The sequence below is a fragment of the Papaver somniferum genome, chromosome 8 (assembly GCF_003573695.1).
Source record: "Papaver somniferum cultivar HN1 chromosome 8, ASM357369v1, whole genome shotgun sequence".
Classification (NCBI taxonomy): Eukaryota; Viridiplantae; Streptophyta; class Magnoliopsida; order Ranunculales; family Papaveraceae; genus Papaver; species Papaver somniferum.
The window spans coordinates 56,777,617-56,787,430 of record NC_039365.1 but is presented as its reverse complement, the minus strand read 5'-3'; the positions used below and the strand labels follow the sequence as shown (position 1 = coordinate 56,787,430).

The 9,814-nt window shown below is 35.7% G+C and overlaps 1 long non-coding RNA gene across 5 annotated transcripts; it reads right to left on the bottom strand.

Moving 5' to 3' along the window:
* Positions 1-6,715: 6,715 nt before the first annotated feature.
* On the bottom strand, positions 6,716-9,296 carry LOC113302038. 5 transcript variants are annotated; one of them, XR_003336622.1, is made up of 5 exons: positions 8,664-9,293; positions 8,217-8,403; positions 7,623-8,140; positions 7,287-7,437; positions 6,716-7,143 (listed from the first exon to the last, which is right to left on the bottom strand). It is a non-coding gene; the product is annotated as an uncharacterized LOC113302038 (long non-coding RNA). The 5 variants fall into 5 exon arrangements; XR_003336619.1 differs by having other exon boundaries at positions 7,287-7,809; positions 7,910-8,140; XR_003336620.1 differs by having other exon boundaries at positions 7,287-7,433; positions 8,664-9,291.
* Between the last annotated feature and the right edge of the window lie 518 nt (positions 9,297-9,814).

The following is a 9,814-nucleotide window of genomic DNA, read 5'->3' as shown; positions in this document are numbered from 1 at the left end:
CGGTGATGAAATCCGAACCCTTATCTTGTCCAGGCCTTGACTTTTACTAGGAATTTAAAACAGCCGTATTCAAGTCCTCAGCATATATTCACCTAAAGGAAAACAGTAAACCCGCTTGCAAGAGATTCGAGGGTGTTTAGAAGTTTACCTCCCGTACCAGACGGGCGAAGAACCGCTGTAGTCGACTCGGGCCACTGACTCCGGTGTTAGTGTGCGAACCCGAGGGGCCGAGACGATATAGTAATCGTCGTCCTTCCCTGCAAACAGTTTGTATTTAATTTATTTTTTTTAATTTATAACCCTTCCGTAGGGTTTTAAAAATAATGTCCAATGTTCAATGTCCGGAAAAAAAAAATAATGTCCAAAAATAAAAGATTACAAAAATAAAAACTTTAATTACAGTTTCTAAAAAAGAAAAATTTAATAATAAAAAAAAATATCTAAAAAAGAATAATAAAAAAAAAGTCCTTCGTCTTCTTTCCGTTCTTTTTGCTTTAAGCTTTGCTCCTAGTCTTTATGAAATCGCCAAAAATCTTTGACAACTTCTTCTTCTTCTTTTTCTTTTCGATCCAAGCCTCAAAACCTGTATCACATAGACAAATACCCAAAGAACGTAAAAAAGAACAAAGAAAAATAAATCTAAAAAAAAAAATTCTACCTAAACATAATTCCGCGTTGGCGGCGCCAAAATGATTATTGTTTTTTCTGGGGTTGTAGTAGTGAAGGTTCAAACTCTCGGATTTGTGAAGGATAATTTTTTTTAGACTTAATAAAAATAAATAAATAATTTTATATGCACAATATTAACAAAATATGGGAGAGAATTTTTACCGGGGATCAGGATTCCACCATTCACCAAAATTTATGTGATTCAATAACAATTCTTATCATGCAATTCTAGACAATATAACTCCAATCAAAGGAAATTGTGATTCTAATCATTGCCTAAATTAGATTTTGAAAACATCCACTGTTAATCGCGAGCATGAAGTATCAAAAGAAATTTACTAAGAATACTCCATCAAGAGAAAACACAATTGATTAATAAAAATCATTTACTCCATTTTTATTCGGTGCAACTAATCATAAAAGAGTTGCATAAATAAATTTAAATAAATTTTACCACATAACTTTTGGAAGAATGGATTCCTCCGTCACCCCTGGGATTGGGTTTAGCTACTCATGATGAAAAACCTCTCAAATTGATTCATTGATACTCAAAAGTTGTTTACAATCAAGAGAAAATGGAGAAAAACGGTTTACAACAGTGTTTGCGACACATATAGAGCGTTCAAAAAGAACGATACAACAGAGGTGCTGTTGTTCCGAAGTCGGGGAAAGGAATTGAGTACTGTCGCAATTAAGCGACACTAATCAACGACTGTCACTGAGGGTATTATGTTCTTCGTGTTCTTCCTTGCACCAGCAGCAAGCTTTTCTCCTGCGTGGCTTTCTTTCGATTCTTCTCGGCTCCTAAACTCTCCCAAAGACTCTCCAACTCTTCTAAACTCTTTAGCCTTGTATTTATAGTGTTTTAGAACAAAAATATCCGACCATAACACCGTATAATCTCCCATTAATCCCGTCATTGCTCGCTGCCCATATTTAACAATAATTTCCATTTTTGGCTTCTACACACGTAAACTTTGATCCTGCACGCTCTAGTTAACCTTCCCCACGCCTCCGAAGTCATCGAACTCCTCCAAAACACTCCATGCATGGCAAACACACAATCAAACTCGTGTTACAGGACACGTTGCTCTGTTTTGATCTCGTGACTCAAACCAGGATTTCCAGCCAATTCCGATCGAATCCGATGCCCACAATGTGTTCCCTATCCCATATCACAACTTCCCACCAAATTTCAGCGATTGAATCGCATTAAAACACCTTCATTTTATCGATCACATATCTGCCAGTTTTAAATATATTTTTCCCGTCAAAAAGCTGTTTTTGAATTTAAAGAGAAGATGGATGCCCCTTAACCAGAGCTTGGGTGCGAATAACAATTGGGTGGAAATAGTAATTTTTGGGTGGAAATAGTAATTTTTATGGGTTCCTCCGGGACATTTCTGGGATGCTTTCGGTGCATTTCTGGGGTGCCTACGATACATTTCTCCAGGGTGTAAAACACTGCTTTTTGAGCCCATTTCGCCGCAAGGGCTTATTTCTCTAAAAATTCCTACAAAGACATAAAAGAACACAATAAATACAAAATTGAGCACTAACAATACATACAATAGAGACATATTAGACACATAAATGCGTCTATCACTCAACTACACTAAACTGTCCTAAACTGAGACTTAGCTATAAGTAGTCTAGAAATCAAGACATATAGTTTTGGAAACTAAACTTGACAAACATGCTTGAGATAGAAACGCATGCGAGTTCGACCGAGCAATGATCTAACAGTTTTGACAACTAAATTTGACAAACAAGCTTGAGATAGCAACGCTTGCGAGTTCGACCGAGCAATGCTCTAACACTATGGTTTCCGGACTTTGAATAACTTGCAACAGTTAGTATACAAGTACGCATACCGTGTTATATCCAATCAATGGTTAATCATTCTAAACTTCATCTTAATCATTGAAACATTCTTGGAAGACGGGAATAGCTGTCTCACACAAACTATTAGCTTCAAGCAATTTTCAAGTGATCAATAGATTAATACGAAACATTCCGAGTCTACATCAAATAAATGTTTCACACAAATCATGTAAGATGTTACTAGGTGATTTTGACATGATCATATTTTGACTTTCGTCAAGAATAAAGATAAACTTGGTTAAAGCAAAATCTTACCAATACATATTTCGAGAAATATGTAAGCGAGCTAAACTCAACAATCGAATGGCCTTTAACTGTGGGGCGCTTATTTCACTTCACACGAGTTTAAGAGAGGAAGTATTCCTAGTTGTTTCTTTCGCAAGGCGGACTCGAAATATTAAATGTGTATAATGTAAAGTATATATAACTATACGACTCTGGTCTCAATAGGAGATATACTATAAATAGACTCCTGAGTGATAGATGAGTTCAAGTCTCCACATACCTTTTGTTGATGAAGTTACACAATCCCCTTAGTAGTTCTTCGACTTCAATCAATGTACGTCGTGAAGTTTAATGCTCAACTACACATTCTATCCTAATCCGAGACATGCATAGCTATAAGTAAACTAGAAATCAAGACTTATAGTTTTGGAAACTAAACTTGACAACAAGCTTGAGATATCAACGCTTGCGAGTTCGACCGAGCAGTGCTCTAAAAATCTCCCGCTTTGTTAATTTTACGGACAAAACTATCAATACATATAAATTACAAAATAAATAATCTTTGGTAGCTTCTCATTCAAATGCTTGATTTCCTTGGTTCTTCAACATTACTCGAAATCTTAGTCACTTCCAAGTACTCCAGTGATTCTGAACGTGTTCAACTCAGCATCATAGTTGTTGAAGATCTGTAGCCATAACAATAAGAAAAAATTATTCTCAATTATTATTATACAGTGTTATAGTATTATTACACAGCATCAAAGTCCAACTGTATCACAACTTTGACAATAATACTACGGTGATATGTATCGCTCCCCTTAGTCAATACTTCATCTCACAATGAAAACCACTCCCCTTTACATAATGATCTGTAAACCATATGTATTTTTAGTGTGAACTACACATTAATTCTCCCCCTTTTTATCAATATAAAATGACAAAGGTACGAAAACTGGAGGGATTATAATGAATTTCTCATAGAGATACTTCATGACTAAAAGAGAACATATCAACTTTGTTTCTATGATTTCACATAGTCGAAACTTAGTGTATTCATCAAGGAGTTTATAAAGATACAAGAAAATTCCTACTATATCCACAACGCACTCTCCACAAAGATTTGGCAATTACGCACAAGTTCAATTAAGAACTCTCCCCCATAAAATGTCATTCCCGAAAGAACAACAAGAACGACCTTACTTTCACAAGAAAAGAAGGATTTATTTGGACATTAACAAATCACATGAAACGTGAATTTTTTATCCAGAAAACCAATTAAATTTACCACAAGGGAACCCATGATTAATTTAATCGGAAATGCCCAACATAAGAGAACTTACGGAGCCATACAATACTTTCACATAGAGTTGTCCTCTTTCCTTTCAATTATCTTTTTTAAGCCAAGTTCTTGAACCGAATCGCATCCTTTAATGTCTTTTCCATCTCAAGATTCACCACGTCCTGAGGTCTTGAGGAGTTCTCCATTTTTTTTAATTAGGGAAGTAAAAATAATATAAAATACTACACGGGCTATTTCACACCGTTATATTCTGGGGGGATTTGTTTTCGCACCACATCTGGCTTCTTCTTTCTGTTATCCTCTGGTTTGTTTCGCCTAAGTCACACAGTTGTGTGTTTTTTTTAATGAAAATTTCTGTGTTCAATTGGTTTCATTTTTGTCTGAAATTGGTTTCATTTTAATTTGATTTTATAAAACTTCAAGCGGTCAATCAAATTTTTATCCACAATTGATCGAATCCATCTTCGTATAGTGGATATCTCAAAAAAAAAGTTTCATAGTGGAGTCTTAGGTACCCAAGGTGGCATTCCTTTATTCTCCTTAACCCACGGCTTTCCTTAAGGTACAAAAGGATATCCCGTATTCTTGATTTCAAAAGGGTCCAAGAGCATAGTTTAGTGGTATCCCATCAACTCCAATAAGGAGGAAGTCAGGGGTACGATCCCCACCGTGATAGAGGTTTGTATTTAATTAGTTGTATAGAGGGGTTTGGCGGGGTTGGGTCTAGCAGTGGGCTAGTCCAACTGGATTTGGTAGGGGCCTGGGTCCAGCTTTAGCCTATCAAAAAAAATTTTTTTTTTTTTTTTTTCTTGATTTCAAACTTTGTTCTCCCCTCAGTATGATGGCAATTTCATCCGCTGTTGGCAGATTGTAACGCCTCTTGTTCTTTTCCTTGGGTAGCGTAAGGACAAATGTACGTCATTATCTGATGATCCACTGTTGCTCAGTATCTCAAATGCTTTTCGCCACAAACAAAGCTGTGACAGTTAAATCTTGCACCTCCATTATCTGCAGTTCTAAGTAGGCATACATCGTGTTAGCAAAAACGTAATCACATAATATGTAATGTGTTTGTAAGCTAGGTTGTTAAGTCAAACTCTTGTATATGTCATGCAGTAAAGATGATGGAACTAAAAGGTTCTTATATCAAACTCTTATTAGAGGTAGTGGACGACATGCAAGCGCTGGTATTGAGCTCTGTTTCCCAGCTTAGTCATACAAAGTGTTTTTCTACTAAGATAGAAACAGGTATAATCAATGACGTTGCAAATTATTATTTTAGTTGTATCTATTTATTAGGTTCTTATACTTACGCTCCTTATATTAGTGAAAAAGAGAATGCAATCCATTAAAGGATTTTAAGGTTCAGTCTGATAGATGAACTGCAAAATAACTACCAAAGATACATGCAAAATAGTGAACGTGAAGCTAGCTAGATTAACTTCATTGCCCCTATGAGCTCTGCTGCCTTTTGACAAACCAATTTCTGGACTTGACTATCCAGAGCCACGAAGACTGGCGCGCCAGCATGGTCCTCCACTTCAAAGCGAAGATTGAACCTGGGATGATAAAAAGAACCGTTTTTCTCTTCATTAGTTAAATAAAGGGTGAGAAAATTTCATTGATCTCGGATAATGAAAATCACAGTTTTGGGTGATTACCTTGCGATAGGCATATCAACTTTGCATTGTCTTGCCTTCACATTCAGTGGAAGGCAAGATAATGCCATCCACCTTCGATTACACGTTGGTGGCAATGGCGTTTGGAGATGTTTCCGTCCTTGGTTAGAGATGAAGTGGAGTCACAATCAATTGGATCATTCCCAACTTGATTTGCGGCAGAACGTCATATAGCAATCTTCATTATTGAGCCCCTGATTCAGGAAACAACCGTTAAAATTACATACACGGACAAACGGATTGTAAGATGACAAACTAAGCGACCCTAACAGTAAACTTTGTATATCTAATATTCTCAATTGTTATCCGCGAAAATTTATATCACCGTACAAACAAACAACAACGAAAGATTCCATTTCATAATACGTTTAACAAAAAAAAGACATGAAGGACAAAGAAAAAGGGAACCTTCCAACTGCCATGACTTGAATTAACAGTGGCCTGAGATATTATCGGCAAGCATTAAATTTTCATAGCATGAGAAGTGCAAACAACATTTTCAAGTTTCGGCAAGATTTTAATGTTTATAGGATATGTACTGAACTTTTAACTTTTGGCAAGATTTCAATATTCTTAGCCTTAAAAGTAATCATACTCTCTAACCGAGCCTTAGAAAAACTGGTGTTATAAATGATTACTGCATTTGCATATAAAGTCGCGGCTCACTGATGATTCTAGGACTCCAGCGAACCTCACCCTTCATCTATAATACTGTGTTTTTGTAGTTACCAAAAACGTAGGATCCCAGGTTAATTGAAAAGCCAGTAGAGTATACGAATTGAACTTAAAAGAAATGCCACAAATTCATTGCTTTCTGACACTTTTTTCTACCGATATCTAGTAAAGATAATACTCTCTGGAAACTCTCTACTAAGATATTCAACTGCGAGTGTAGAGATACTCAATGGCGATTACTCATACGAGTCATATGCAAAAGGGACTTTGTAATACTTCTATATGCTTTTAATGGATCCCAAGTATATTCATAACTGCTATGGCTATTGCCAATGTCGATATCAAAGATCATATCTGTTTGTGGACATCTTATAGTTCAATTTAAACAGAAATACACCTCAAATGCTATGCTCAAATTTGTCTACACCCATTGAAACCAAAAAATAAGCTGTGTGACGTCCACTTGTATAAGCACAGTTAATTGTTGCCACTGTCAATTGCTTTAGAATCACGATCTCAAACACCAAAAACTAATGTAAATCACAATATGAATTTAAGATGACGGGTGATACATTGACATGTTCCACTGTCGGCAACATCATTAGTGCTAGTCAGAGTCATATATGAATCCTAATTGAATGATCACTACGAAGAGCGCTGCTTTCCTCCATATAGTCTTGTATGTAGATTCGCAGTATTTCTGCCTGGGAGCTAAATGAAGTTAAAAAATAATAATAAAAAATCAGAAAATTATCACTGCAACACAAAAGAAGAAGAAAAATCTATCATAAGTAAAACACGAACTGAAAGAGGCCATTTTTAATCTTGACATTAAAATCAGATAAATTCATTACCTAAGATAAAATATTAGCACGTTGGCGGCAAAGACGTTTAGAGATGTTTCCGTCCTTGGTTAGAGATGAAGTAGTCATAATCAATTGGGACATTCCCAACTTGATTAGCGGGCAGAACCTCATATAATAATTTTCATTGTTGAGCCCCTGACTTAGAAAATAACCGTTAAAATTATATATACAGACAAACAAATTGTACAATGACAAACTAAGCCACGCTAACAGTAAACTGTGTATATCTAACATTCTCAATTGTTATTCGCCAAAATTTAACATTAAAAACATTAATGAAAGCTAAGCATACTTATGAACTTGGATTTCAAAACAACTGCATACCATTCTTAAAGATGTTAAAATTGGTTTAAAGATGTTACGTATTCGGCAGGATTGCCCACCATCCCTCTGAAGCACCTGGATGTTGGTGATGGTTTTTAAGAACCCAACCACATCCACATTAAATATCCAGTAGTGACCAAGGGAATTGGAACCCATCTAACAGTCTGTGTAATGACCTAAGAGGCACCTGCTATAATTGAAATTTAAGGAACCTATGTACTACCAGGAACATAACATTACATGAACCAGAATACAAAATAAGATGAAACGGATGTAGTGAGAATTACCTGTAAGATGGATGTTTTAAAGATTCGATTGGAGTGCTTTGAACTCAGTGATACGGAAATTATGGGGAGTAATCGGCATAGAATAAATATAGAATAAGCATCCGGCGCAGAGAGTGAGGTGTTCCACCGAAAGAGCCCCTCTTCTCACTGTTTGCTGGCCTGAATTTTGGCAGAAGTCGAGAGTAATTTCTCAATAGTGTACTGACCACCCTCTCAAATATGGTCATCTCCCTATATCAGCAAAGGCGTTAGTCATACATAATTGAAGCTGCAATATGTAAATTTATAGAAACAGGGGGATCAATACCTGCTGTCGTTGGTGGACATAAAGTCCAATTCTTCCCATTTCCTAGTAACATGAACACTAAGGAAGCTTGATTTTCCTACATCAACATATCGCAAACTCTTCAACTTGTCATGGGTAACTGAGGATGGTACCTGCTGGGGTTTGATATTAATCTGCAATACCATATCGTTTGTTCCTTGGGCAACAACTAAAAATTGAAGCAAAAAAATCATGAGATACCTAATTCAAATATAGAATTAAGTGATACAGTTTATACGTAATAAAGGATTATTTAAAAAAAAATGGGTAAAGTAACATGAGGAAGTAAAAATCAAAAACGACAACACAACATTATCAAAGGAATTGAAGCCGTCAATTTAAGCAATTTTCCATTAATGAAACGGGAAAACAATCACCAATTTGAAAGTGGACGGAAATCGCAATCGGAAGCAATGGAAAAAAACTTACAAGTTCAATGAAACTGCTGTTGTTCTCGATTAGGGTTTAACATTTTATAGAGAGAATCCGGTTAATGCAAAAATCAATCTGGATTTGGAAGACCTTTGATTGTTGAGGAGAGAATACAAAGGCATCCTAGGGTTTCTGATCCGTTATAGAATTTGGAAATTAAGAGAAATAAATAAATTACTCGGAACACGATGGGATTGCTATTTATCGGAACATGAAGAGAGAATTGGAAGGGATCCTAAATCGATTGAAACACCAATCTGGTGTTAAAAAGAGAATTGCCACTGGATGGACGTTCCATAATGGAAAACCCCAATTTATGCGATTCGCTTTTAAGACACAGAACTAATAGAAATAGCGTGGGACGTGACGGACGGCCAGCCAACCATTGGATTAACAAAATTCAGCACGTTATTCTAGGTGGCGAAGGAAGATCACTGCCACTAGTTAGAAGATCACATCACTTTCTCACTACTCAAAATATATAATATAAAAAGGATAAGAAAGGATGGTTCCCACAGAAAGGTATAGGTTGTCAAGATGTTTCAGTTTCCTATATAAGACAATGGGGGAATTTTCTGATTTTTATAAACTAAATTATTCTAAAAACAAATAAAGCAAAGCAAACACTCAAATCAAGATGTAAAGATATTGGTTAAGGATTTAGTTTTCATTCACTAACATGTTCTTGTCTTAATAACTAGAATTGATATTTAATCTCTCATTATCAAAAGCCCTAGAATACATTGTCGAAAGGATATCCCGCTAATTTCCTCTTGTCATCAACAAACACATTAAAAGATGTGAATATGAATTCTACCAAAAGAATAACCTAACGCCTTGCGCTAATCAAGTTCAATTCCCATGGAGCATTAAGATTCATGAAATTAGGCTAATCAATGCAATTGAAATACATTGCGCAAACAATTTAACAAAGGTTCACATATGATTACAAGGATGTATCACTACAAGCTATAACCGTATTTATGTTACTTGTGTTCAAGGATTATCGCTCGATGATTAACCCTAAACTAGCAATAGATGTGATTACAAGTTCTACCAATTTGCAACTTGACAAAACAAACAATCAAATCATGTTATAATACGTCAATCATATAACTATATTTCCAGAGAATCATGAACGATAAATA